The following is a 13,471-nucleotide window of genomic DNA, read 5'->3' on the forward strand; positions in this document are numbered from 1 at the left end:
GGGGGGCAGCAAAGGCACCAGTCGCAGGGCTCAAGTGCCTATATACTAATGCTAGGAGCATGGGAAACAAGCAGGATGAACTAGCGCTCCTGCTTGCACTAAACACCTATGACTTAGTGGGGCTAACAGAAACCTGGTGGGATTCATCCCACGACTGGGCAGTACATATTGAGGGCTATAGATTGTACAGAAAGGACAGGTCAGGGAAGAAAGGGGGGGGGTTGCACTTTATGTCAGTAAGCAATATACATCAACCCTCATCAAGACAGAATCCGAGGTTGAGGAAGTAGAAGGATTGTGGGTAAGGCTACATGGGGGGCAAGGAGAAAGGGATTTGGTGGTAGGGGTCTGCTACAGACCCCCACACCAAGGGGAAGAAATAGATGCGGGGCTCCTGAGGCAACTCTCGGAGACCATAAAAGCTAAAGAGGCGGTAGTCATGGGGGACCTAAACTACCTGGACATCTGCTGGGAGACGCAGACAGCAAAGTCCCACCGCTCACGCAGGTTTCTAACCTGTGTACAGGACCTCCACCTGACACAGGAGGTGCATGGTCCCACTAGGGGGAATGCCATACTGGATCTAGTATTGGCAACAGGGGATGACATGGTAGGGGACCTCCAGATCGGTAGCCATTTGGGAGACAGTGATCACCTAATAATAGAATTCAACATAAGACGTCAAGTGGGTAAGGTAACTAGTAGGGTAAAAGTGCTAGACTTTAGGAAAGCTGATCTCAATGAACTCAGGCGATTAGTCAAGGACGCACTGCAGAGTAGGAGTTTTGAAGGGATGGGAGCCCAAGAAGGGTGGCTGTGCCTTAAGGAAACGATCCTTCGGGCACAAAGCAAGACGATCCCCGAGCGAGGCAAAAGAGGAAAAGGGGCCAGGAGGCTTCCATGGCTGACCAGAGAAATCCAGGGCAGCCTAAGGGCCAAAAGGGGAGCACATAAAAAGTGGAAACAAGGTGAGATCACTAAAGATGAATATACCTCCTCTGCTCGTGCTTGTAGGGAGGCAGTTAGACGGGCCAAAGCTACCATGGAGCTGAGGATGGCAAGCCAAGTAAAAGACAACAAGAAATTGTTTTTTAGATATATTGGGAGTAAAAGGAAGGCCCAGGGAGGAATAGGACCCCTGCTAAATGGGCAGAAATATTTGGTGACAGACAGGGGGGACAAGGCTGAACTCCTCAACGAGTTCTTTGCCTCAGTGTTCCTAAGTGAGGGACACAACAAGTCTCTCACTGGGGCTGTAGAGAGGCAGCAGCAAGGCGCCAGACTTCCATGCGTAGATCCTGAGATGGTGCAGAGTCACTTGGAAGAACTGGATGCCTTTAAGTCGGCAGGCCCGGATGAGCTCCATCCGAGGGTGCTGAAGGCACTGGCCGACATCATTGCAGAGCCACTGGCGGGAATATTCGAACGCTCGTGGCGCACGGGCCAAGTCCCGGAGGCCTGGAAAAGGGCTAACGTGGTCCCCATTTTCAAAAAGGGGAGGAAGGAGGACCCGGGCAACTATAGGCCAGTCAGTCTCACCTCCATCCTTGGCAAAGTCTTTGAAAAAATTATCAAGGCTCATATTTGTGAGAGCCCAGCAGGGCAAATTATGCTGAGGGGAAACCAGCACGGGTTTGTGGCAGGCAGATCGTGCCTGACCAGTATAGTCTTTTTTTATGACCAGGTTACGAAACGCCTGGACACAGGAGGAGGGGTGGATGTCGTATACTTGGACTTCAGGAAGGCCTTCGATACGGTATCCCACCCCATACTGGTGAACAAGTTAAGAGGCTGTGACGTGGATGACTACACAGTCCGGTGGGTGGCGAATTGGCTAGAGGGTCGCACCCAAAGAGTCGTGGTAGATGGGTCGGTCTCGACCTGGAAGGGTGTGGGCAGTGGGGTCCCGCAGGGTTCGGTCCTTGGACCGATACTCTTTAATGTCTTCATCAGCGACTTGGACGTGGGAGTGAAATGTACTCTGTCCAAGTTTGCAGATGACACAAAGCTATGGGGAGAAGTGGACACGCCGGAGGGCAGGGAACAGCTGCAGGCAGACCTGGATAGATTGGACAAGTGGGCAGAAAACAACAGGATGCAGTTCAACAAGGAGAAATGCAAAGTGCTGCACCTAGGGAGGAAAAATGTCCAGCACACCTACAGCCTAGGGAATGACCTGCTCGGTGGCACAGAAGTGGAAAGGGATCTTGGAGTCCTAGTGGACTCCAAAATGAACATGAGCCGGCAGTGTGACGAAGCCATCAAAAAAGCCAATGGCACTTTATCGTGCATCAGCAGATGCATGACGAATAGGTCCAAGGAGGTGATACTTCCACTCTATCGGGCACTGGTCAGACCGCAGTTGGAGTACTGCGTGCAATTCTGGGCGCCACACTTCAAGAAGGATGCGGATAACCTGGAGAGGGTCCAGAGAAGGGCAACTCGTATGGTTAAGGGCCTGCAGACCAAGCCCTACGAGGAGAGACTAGAGAAACTGGACCTTTTCAGCCTCCGCAAGAGAAGGTTGAGAGGCGACCTTGTGGCTGCCTTTAAGTTCATCACGGGGGCACAGAAGGGAATTGGTGAGTATTTATTCACCAAGGCGCCCCCGGGGGTTACAAGAAATAATGGCCACAAGCTAGCAGAGAGCAGATTTAGATTGGACATTAGGAAGAACTTCTTCACAGTTAGAGTGGCCAAGGTCTGGAACGGGCTCCCAAGGGAGGTGGTGCTCTCCCCTACCCTGGGGGTCTTCAAGAGGAGGTTAGATGAGTATCTAGCTGGGGTCATCTAGACCCAGCACTCTTTCCTGCTTATGCAGGGGGTCGGACTCGATGATCTATTGAGGTCCCTTCCGACCCTAACATCTATGAATCTATGAATCTATAGTGGGACATAAAGTTATGAATAGGAAACAAACAATGTTTACATATTTTTGTGATGTTCACATATTTTATAATGAGTGCAGTCAAAGAACCTAAGTAGAATCAATTCTCTCTTTTTAATAATATCTCCTGGAAATTTAGACTTATTTTCATCTTTTTATTCTTCCATATGCTTAGCTTTTTCTTCTACAATATTGTTTGGCTTAACAGTCATACTTAACTCATTCTCCATTGTAAAATAAAGTGCCATGGTTTGAAAAAACAGAGATCTTCAAATTATCAAAGGGCAGAAGATCATTTTAAAATTTATATTGAGATGTTCCACATTTATTCTTAATTAGTAAAGCCTTTGTAGCAAGTTTGTTCACTTTTTAAAGTTAAAACAAGATTTTGTCCATTTGCCAGCTACATAAAGCTGGCTTAGGGCTAGGTCATGAGCTAGTGTAAATTGAAGTTATATTTGAAAAATATGGTATGTCCTTTCTCCTACTATAAAGATCATCAACCACAATCACTAATAAAGACTTTGAAATTTTAGCTTGTTAGGAAATTGTGCTCATATTTGAAGAAAAAGATTACATGGTTTTCTATTCAATGACTATATTGACCTATGGTTCTATAAAATAGGCATATAAGGAGTGGATGTTTATACTGAAGTCTCAGCTTAATAAAGTGTTCTTTTTTCTGAGCACAATCTCATCTTAAAGCACTGTCATGAAGGAAGATGGAAGCACTTTTAAAACTTGAGGGTCAAAATGTAGGAAGATGACCATATGAATGAAATCATTAACCTGGTCTTCTCAAAGTAGATTTATGGAAGATCCACACATCTAGCAATTACAAGGACACCAAAAAATGCTGAATTTGAAGAGTAGACTATCCTCTGTGGTGGATTAGTAGGGTGGCTTAGCAGATATGCAGATCATATCTTCAAAGCTTTGAAAAGATACGTGTTCTGAACACCACTACTAACTTAATTAGTTTCTTTAAAACCTTTGGCCCAATTCACTATGGAACACTGAAATCATATGGCATACCAGGCAAATATATGAGTATTGTTGCACAATGGGAAAAGGGTAAAAAAGCTGTATAAAAGGAAATGGAAACAGACTTCAAGGTCAGAAAAAGGGTAAATTTTGTTGAGTGTGTTGTGATTTAATGTTTCTGAAAGTTAAGTTCAAAAGTTTAGACATGCTTCAGATACATAAAAGAATATTCAGTTTCTTGTCTTAAGACAAATTGCCTATTGAATAATGCTGGTATAGATAATGTGACTTTCCAGTTGAAATATTGACTAGGGTTCCTAAGCAGTGCAAAATCCTGTGGCATACTGCAACAGAAACCCCCTCTGTGCCTGGGAACATTTGGTACCATGGCACTCCAATCTAATGATCATGAGAGATACTGCAGTTTGAAAAAAATGATACGGGCCACAGAATTACAAGGAAGCTAGTAGAATGTAACAGTGGTAACTGGTAGCCAAGAATAGCACTTGCTAGTTTCTAGGCAGCACCGATTGTCATTATTTTTTCTAATTGATACTTCTGATTACAGATTATTAATATGATGGAAAGACTGCTTTATATTAGATTTGATCCCATTCCCATTACAATTAATATCACGCTTGAGGCCATGTTGTACTTTTCTCTGAGTTATCAATATGTTACAATATTTAACATAGCCTATTACTCATAATATTTTGTGTTAAGGTTAGGAAGACTGTATGTTACAAAAGTACACACATTGTTTTTTCAAGGAGTTGGGAGTGCAAAGAAAGGTCACATTTAAGTGCATACATATCCTTAGGTACTTAACAGGCAGATTAGGATTTGGTCCCATGTTTCAAATTTGGTTGAAGTTTTTCCTAGAAATTTACTCATTAAATCCTCTTTTATATGTTTACTCTTCTTTCTAGTCCCTATTGAAATAATGTTTGCCTGTTTCCAGTCTGTAGGAGGAAGATATTAGATTATTTGGATAGGCTAAAACCACCTGGATCTGACAGAGTTCTGCTTCATTCCATTTTTGAACAAGAATGTCTCATCACAAAGTGATCCTTTGCACAGCATAATGACGGGTTCCAGCTAGCTCTTTCTTGCAAGAACCACTTAAAGGTACTGTTTCTCACATCTTCTTTCCCCAGGCAAGCATAGTAATCTATATTAATCTAATACAGAATTTCAAGTTGAATAAACTATTAATTTAGCTATGTTCAATTAGTTTCTAAGTGCATTTTTACAAGTGCTCCCGGGGGTGATGGTTAGGCACTTTAATTAGAACGGCTCTCAGAGCCGTTCTAATTAAAGAGCCCACAGTGTCTCATGTATCAGCATCCCAGTGCTTCAAAATGGCAGCAGTGATGCTTTAACTAAAACTCGTCAAACAAGCTTTAGTTAAAGTGCCCCTGCCACCATTTTGAAGTGTAGGGATGATGATACATGAGATGCAGAGGCTACCTGGAGTGCATTAATTAGAACACTCCAGCATTCAATTAATCGAGTCTGCTCCAAAGCGCTATAATTACAGGACACCGGAGCAGCCCCCAACACACCTGCAGGCATCCTATGACACCCTGTGATACTGCATGAACTTCCCTGATATCACCAGTGATATCAGACAGCACTTTTAGATGCTTACCTCTAGTTCCAGAATGCCCTGGGGCTAAGCCATTTCAACACATTGCGATATTCCTAAGGAAGCTGACTGATTCAGTCCTTCATATCTCCCTCCCCTTGGGGATCAGAAAGCGCTGTTGCCTATTTCATTGAAGTATGTATTATGAGAGCAGTGTTATCTTTTGTGATACCACTGATATTTACAGATATTTTTTTCCCATCATAGATACATAAAGACTACAAACAGAGGTCACATTTGTCCCAGGGTACAACATGTTATTCCAGGACAAAGTGCAGTCATTCAGATGTGTATGTCTGCTGTCCCAGGATGAATCCTAGGTTCATAGGCTAAGAAGTACTATCAGTTTATCCCAGAACATTACAAAGTACTGTAAGCATTAATATATTAGCAATGATGTAATCCCAGCTGAACTGTTGTGCCAGGATTACATCACTGACTCAATGGCAGAAAAGCAGCAGTGCATTCAGTTACTTGCTATATCCTGATTAGAAGGGCAACATGTATACATGCCAATCCTGGGACATTCCTGTCTGGGGAAAAACATGCACACAATTTTGAACAAATTTGCAACAAATTTGGGACAAATAGGGACAAATGCAACATCTGTTCCTAACCAGTTATTTTCACAAAATGGTGAAAGATGCTGACACCCAAATCATACTGGTTTTATCTGTCTCTGTATATATTGTCAAGTTTTGAGAGATTCTGATGCCAGTTTCTAACAGTCAGGTGGCTATCCCTGCTTGGGATTCATCCTCTTCTGGAATTAGGTACCTTCTCTTTCCAGCAAGAAAAAGAGACTCCCTGTTCCTTACTCTATTGCTAATATCTTGATCCTTACAGCACTCACCTGTTCTCAGTTTCCCACTCTGCCTGGTTTGGAACAAAGACATAAAATTAGTAGTGTAACTTGTGGGGCAGCATGTGAGGCACCAACCATCGGCACTGATTCAGAGGGGCACCAGAATGACAACTCCCATGGAGTCTATGCCATCACTGCTGCCACTACTGCAGCAGCCTGTGTTTGGAGAGATTTTACTGAGATGTCAGCAGGCTGCACCATCCCCTGCACAGAGAGGTAAGCACTTGCTTCCCTCCTCCCCCATCCACCCCCCCCCCCCCCACCATGCCACCCAGGGCATCAAATTATGCCATAGAATGAAACTGATTGCCCTAGCGCAAAAGTGCCCTATTGACTAAACTAACATGTATCAATTAATTTATCCTGGTGAAGCTGTTCTACTGTATATAGATAATTTTTCTTTGGAGCAGAGACTGATTATTTCATGTCCCAGGTGAGAGTTTATGCATAAACTAGGGCACTGAGAAGCACTAGCATCTGAACTTACATGGTTGCATCCCTATTGGCAGAAACCTGAGTAAGTAGCAATTTGTAGGTGGCAGCCATGGGTGGATTTAAAAGTTTCAGAAGGTGTGCAGATGGTGAGGTGTATCATCATGTATAGTGCAGTACACATTTATTTCCAGTTAAAAAGAAACTAGAAGCTTTACTAATATGCTAGGGGCCTAGGGCTGTATTATTCAGTTTAAGATTGAACCAAATACAACTTCATTGGAGTGAGCTTAAAACAACCTGCAAGGCTATGAAATAGGAGCTTCATTACCAAGAAGAGCTGACAGAGAGCAGAATGGTGAAACAAAGGCTAACTTGATTGGTGGAACATCAAGACCATGAAAAAGAAGAGAGGGTCATTAACACCTGTGGAATGAAGAGTTTAGAAGGGATCCAGTAGTTTATAATGAACCATGAAGTCAATGGACTCCATCAACACCGCCTGACTAGAAATGCTGCTGCCACTGCCAAGCAGTTGGTTTTAAACTTTGGGTGGAGCCAGGAATGAAAGGGGGGTGCAAGTGCATCAGTGTACTCCGCCTGGATCTGGCCCTGGTGGCAACCGAGGCTCTCTGACAGATCTAAATATTACCCTATCTAAAAAAAAAATCCCCCTGTAGATTATTCACAGATGCTAAATCAGTTTTGAAAATTTCACTGACACTAGTTGGTCATTTTCTGAATCTTTTATCTTTAAACTGTAGTCCTGTGGCATTCCAGCCCTGCTAAGATCAGGAAATACAGGAATCTCCTACACAATTATTTTCTTACTACCTTATTTGTGTCTGATTTTCAGGCCAAAAAATCAGAACTGTGCTCCTAAGTAGCTATTTTGTTTCTTTCCTCTTCATTAACACAATCATATAACCATATCAAATATATATATATATATATATATATATATATATATATATATATATATATATGAACAATACAAACAAAACCATTTTGGGGTGCAAGCTTTGATCATCTACCTACCTGGTTCAGTGACTTCCCTCAGAGTCACAGTACATTAGGTTTTGCTCAGAAGGAGAACAGGACTATGTCTCCTGTTGTCTTTTCACATTTGAGTAGCATTAGCATAACTAAAGGCAGGGCAACCAAGGCAGCAGTGCTGAGCACTGACTTAGAGGAGAGTGGAAAAATAACAGTAGCTGCCGGCTGACCACCCTGCTGCCACCGGCAGCTGGGAGCCACTGCTACCCCAAGCACTGAACTGCCCTGTTATGTCTCTTTTGAGTAGTCTTTTATCTCCACATTGTAGTGTAACTAGTATAACTGCAGTGTTTTTCTTTCATGGTCCTCTTGTGTTAAATAGCTGTATCATGGAAACCGGGTTGCATAAAAATCCGTATATTTGCCTTTTAGTGAAGCAGATAGGTTGTCCGTGGTGAATATGTACCATACTCTCTGTAGCCATTCTCCTTTAATCTAAAAGACAAATGTATCTTTTTGTTACTTGTTTCCTGTAGGTACAATTTTCCCCCTTGTTTTTCTTCCACTCAGAACTCTTAACTTAGCATCCCCCTCCTTAAAAAGTCCTTTCCTTTTTCAAACTTCAGAACAACGGCAAGTTGCCATGCACAGGTTAATCACTAAGATCTGAGCCACAGTTCCATCTGTTACTTAGCGGGGGGTTCAGGAAAAATAGACCGCCCAAAACCTCTTATTAAAGACTGAGCATGTCACCTTTCTCTGATAAATAATTTCATTTATGCATAAAGTAGCATTAGCTTAATTTAGCAGAACCTTTCTGTTCAACTGTGCAGAATGTTTGTTTAGTGATGAATCCCAAGTGTGGCTTGTTTTTACAGAATGATTAACTTGGGTACACAGGTTGCATGCATCATGGTGACTTAATGGTGCATTCATGTGGTTTCCTTCTCATTTGATTGTTACCTTCTAAAAACATTTCCTTGGTTAAGTTTGTGCAGAAATATCAGAACGGCCAATTTACTCAAAATGCACACGTTATAGTTAATATGTAATAATTATCACTTAATTTGCTGGAAGTGAAAGGTGAGAGGGTAAAAGGTTTTATTACTGCTGTTCAGTTAGAGTGCATTACTAGCTGATAAAATTCTGTATAATTTGTTTGAAGAGGGTTGCTTTTTTTTAAATTTGTAATATCAGTAATAATATGATATCCCTAACTGGTTTTTCATGTATGTTTGCAAATTTCATTGTTAATAACAATCCTAATATGGTATTCATTAGCGTGTTAATTACATTGTCATTTAGAAACCCCTGCTTCCAATTAGCTTTAATGACAATATCAGAATCATTTTTCTGTACTGCCATTTTTGTGCAACACTTTCCCATTTAAATTGCCTGCTGTTCTATCTTAATTAAATTTAATAACAGCAGTGGTAGTTTATAGGAGGCTTTTTAACCTCATTTAATGTCAGACCATTTATACTGGCTTGAAGCAGACACTGAAAATGTTCGCATTAATCCAATTACCTTGAAAGGGAGCAGACTTCACTTAATTCACATGGTTTTAATAAAGGCCAAACCCTGTGAAAGGTCAAACTATTTTATCTGCCCAAATATGTAGAAACATATAGGGGTTGTTTTGTTTTTTTTCCCCTAGAGGTAGCACGAAGAAATCAACAATGCAGAGAAGAGTATATAACTTTTTTTAATAAGTGGCCAGAAAGATAGAAAGAAAATGAGTGAGTGTCATTAAGAGTTCAGCTCATCAGCTTAGGGAACAATGTAGGACCCTTTCCAAGGGAAACATCACAGGGTCTGATTAAAAGGTATTACAGGCCCATGCCTCAGGCCTCAGCTCTTGGAGTTACACAGTGAGACCACAATACTAGCTCTCATTAAAAGTAATCATCTCTCTAACCTACATGAGTTCTTAAAAACATGACCTAGGAATAACCAGTATGTTTGAGCCTGTACACAGCCTGAAACAATAGTGCCAGATGATAGGGGTGTACAAAATGAGCTGTATTCAATTCAGATTAAGCCCAAATCTGGGACAGTGATTGAATTCATTGATTCAGATCACGGTCCCCAATTCAATTCATCTGAATCCGAATCTGAAGATTGTATGCTGTATGCTGATTCAAACAATCAGCAATTCAGCCATAGGCAAATCTTTAAATGTTTTTTCTATATACCTTGAGGTACCAGGCGTGGCTCGTGAACAATGCAAAGGTGGGATGGATGGAATGTCCCACAGGAGTGGGGGGAGAGGGGGCCCATATGCTCGGCAGCAAACCTGGAAGTGGACCGGAAGTACTTCTGGTCCACTTCCAAGTCTGCCAGAGAGCACGCAGGCCCCCCCCCCACACACACACACACACCCTCCTGACTCAGTGATAGGCCATGGGGGGGACCCTGGGTGCCCCCCCCCCAGACCCAGGAGGCACTAGTCGCGAAGCCAGGGAGGGACAGGGGGCCTCCCAGTGCGTTCCCCAGCAGATCCAGAAGTGAACCAGAAGTGCTTCTGGTCTACTTCCAGGTCTGCTGCTGAGTGTACTGGAGAGCCCCCCACCCCCGCGCTCCTGTGGGACGCTCCATCTGCCCCACCATCACAGCATTCACAAGCCACCTGGTACCTTGAGGTCTGTAGAGAAAACATTTAAAGCTGTGTCTATGTCCAAGGATGTCTATGTAGAGGATCTAAGGCATTAAAGGCAAAATGTTTAGACTTAATATGATTAAGTTAAACACTTCGTTTCAGATCTAACTTTATGCACTAAGCTTTGAAAAAAATTCAGCCAAGTTTTGCCCAAATTAAGTAAGTCATTATTAAATCAGGGATAAAACACAAATAAAATACATGTCCTAAAGAGCATGTGTGAATTTCCCTAGACTTCAATCCAATATTTGTACACAGCAGCATAAGCAAGAGGTGTGCAACTGAGGCAACAGCAAAAATAGCTGTACCACCAGGGCATGAAGCTGCCCAGCTATGCTGTGTTTATTCAACAAAAACATGTTTCCTATAATTTTTTTACATATCCTGTAATGCAAACTGAATCACTCTGGATATTAGTAATGACTACTGCTGTAATCTAAGTGAAAATCGAAAAGTATCCGCTTCATAGCTCGCTTATATAAAGCCTAAGGAAAGTCGCCCCTGAGACGTGCATAGTGGACTTAGATTCCAATAGCCTGTTCTTCCTATGCATGCAGAATTTCAATTAATATTAGGAGGAACCTAACCAAGGTAACCATGGAGATGATTTCTAGCATAGGGAGACTTTTGCCCTAATTTCAAATATTTTATCCTTATAAATTAGTCCTATTTAATTCCTATGTAAATATGTTTAGTCCTAGAAGCTTTAAGGACTGATTCCCATTATTTTTCATTTTTTTGTTCACTCTCATTTATACCCTTTTTTGTGCTTTGTCAATGAAATATTTTGGATTGTTTTGGGCCCCAGATTGTTCCCAGCTGCCGTGCAGATGGGCATAAGGAAAGAGCATAAGAAGGCTCTGTCACCCTGGGGGCACATAGGAGTCAAAATGCAATGTCTGGAGTGTTCTCTTCAGGTGCCAGTGAAGTCACACAAAGGCTGTGGGGAAGGAGAAAAAGGAGGGACTGTGACAGTTTCCCACAACACAGCTGAGTATGCCCGGAAGAGACTTCACTAAACAGGACATTTAGACATTTAGTAGGTATGTTCCACTTGCTCATCTAGCAGTGTCACAAGATGCTGTGAGGCACCATTCTGTCTCTGAGCACCCTCTGGGAATTATACTTTACTCTTATATTAGCCCTTACATGGACTAATCCCAGAATACAGTGCCCCATCCATTTTGGCAACTAGCCATTCAGGGCTGCATCTGTTTTGATCCAGATTTCTTCTAATGGGAAATCCTTCTAAGAATTAAATTCCCTCCTTTACAATTTCCTTGACCTTATGGCTAGGTCTTTTAGGAGTTCCTCCTACTCTGAACCGTTCTACCCAGGCCAAAGCTCTACATTTAGATATGGTTACTGTAGCAGGAAACCTCTGTCCTTGTTTCGTAGTTTCATAGTTGTTAGGGGCTGGAAGGGACTGTACAGATCATCGGATGCAGCCTTCCTGCACCTGGGCAGGAAAGACTGCTGGGGTAAAATGACCCCAGCAAGATGGGCATCAAGATGCTTTTTGAAGATCGCCAGGGTGGTTACTAGGAGGATAGGAGCAGGAAGGAAACCCCAGGCTAGAAAGGGCAGCAAAGAGTAGCATTGCAGGTGGTCTGAGCCAAGGACTAAAAAGGCCAGGTGGTTAATGAGGCAATTAGCTGCCCCTAGTCCCCAGGTACAGGAGATCCAGTCACATGGGTGGAAGAAGGCTGGGTTTGGGCATATCAGTCCAGTCACTGATCAAGCAGGCAACATTAACCCTGAGTGAAAGAGACTTTTTGTTCTTGAAGTGGCTTGCTTGTGTTTATGTTCTATTTTGAACTTGAGACCAGAGGACCAAGTTGTGCCTACAAAGGAGGAGGAGGCCATAGGATGGGGTGCCTGGGTGGTACTCCCCACTATAAGCAGCAGAAGATAGCCTCAAGCTAGACAGGATGAGGCTGGAAGGGTGAAACAGGAGTCTCAGGAGGGGCTGCTGCCAAATCGGGGCTGATGCCCAGGAGCTGAGGTCTTAGGCAGTGGACCAAGGCTGAGGATGCGGCTAGATAAAAAGGGGGCAAGGCTGTGATAGCTGAAGCCCTGACACGGGCTCAGAAGCCTGAAGGAGCATACCCTTGAAGGGGAAGCACTTAAGGGGAGAACACAGGTCCTAGGTAGAGTGGACCTAGCTGGGAAAGACAGAGCTGACCAGCAAGGCTACCTCTGGCTCCAGGGACTACCTTCCCAACAAACCAAGATAACATCAAAGTCATGGCAGGAGAGAGAGTGGAGGTAAGGTGGGGGCCATGGAAAAGCTGCTGGGTGAGTCAGACTACAAAGCGGGTCACTAGGTGCCAGGATGGCAGACCTCCAAATGTGCAACAGCTACACTGGCATTACAATGTTGGTTTGTTCAGGAACCAGTATAGTAATTCCACAAACTGTTTTCTGGTATAGACTTAGTTTGTCTTCACAACAGAAAGCTTGGCATTCTTGGTCATATTTTCCTAAATGGAAAAATTTGACGTCCAATGGCATGATTTTATAAATAAAGCTAATCTTCACATCTAAAGCTCTTTGGACTCTATTCAGCAGTACTTATGAGAAGGGGTAGTCCTGACCGGGACTTTCACTACACAATGACAATAAAATTAATAGATAAATAATAAATAGCCACATAATTTACACATGCAGTCCAATGTTAGAGTTACTCAGGTACTACAAATAATTAAAATAGCATCCAATTAAAGCACAGTGGAGAGGAGAATTGGTAGGGAAATGTTTTTGCACTGTTTCTTGATAGAAGAACAGAGTCTTGATATGACCCACATCACTTTAGTAGGTCTTTTGTTTATCATAAAAGCAGAGCTATCTATTATAGTAATCTATTTAATTCTAGTATGCCTTGTTAGATTAGCCTCTGTATAAATCAATACAACATCATCCAGTACAGTGTGGAAATAACCCAAACTAAATGAGCTAATTAGAGTATAGGTATATTAGCAAGGTGATCCACCCCAGTTA

At 42.7% G+C, this 13,471-nt stretch overlaps 1 long non-coding RNA gene across 1 annotated transcript in view; it reads left to right on the top strand.

Moving 5' to 3' along the window:
* The first annotated feature begins 3,373 nt into the window (after nt 1-3,373).
* Nucleotides 3,374-13,471, top strand: part of LOC109283670 (uncharacterized) — a 35,381-nt gene continuing 25,283 nt past the window's right edge. Inside the window, exons 1-2 of the long non-coding RNA XR_002090935.2 lie at nt 3,374-4,999; nt 6,366-6,600. This is a non-coding gene — a long non-coding RNA (uncharacterized LOC109283670). The remainder of the gene's footprint in view (nt 5,000-6,365; nt 6,601-13,471) is intronic.

Source organism: Alligator mississippiensis, chromosome 2 (genome assembly GCF_030867095.1).
Source record: "Alligator mississippiensis isolate rAllMis1 chromosome 2, rAllMis1, whole genome shotgun sequence".
Taxonomy (NCBI): Eukaryota; Metazoa; Chordata; order Crocodylia; family Alligatoridae; genus Alligator; species Alligator mississippiensis.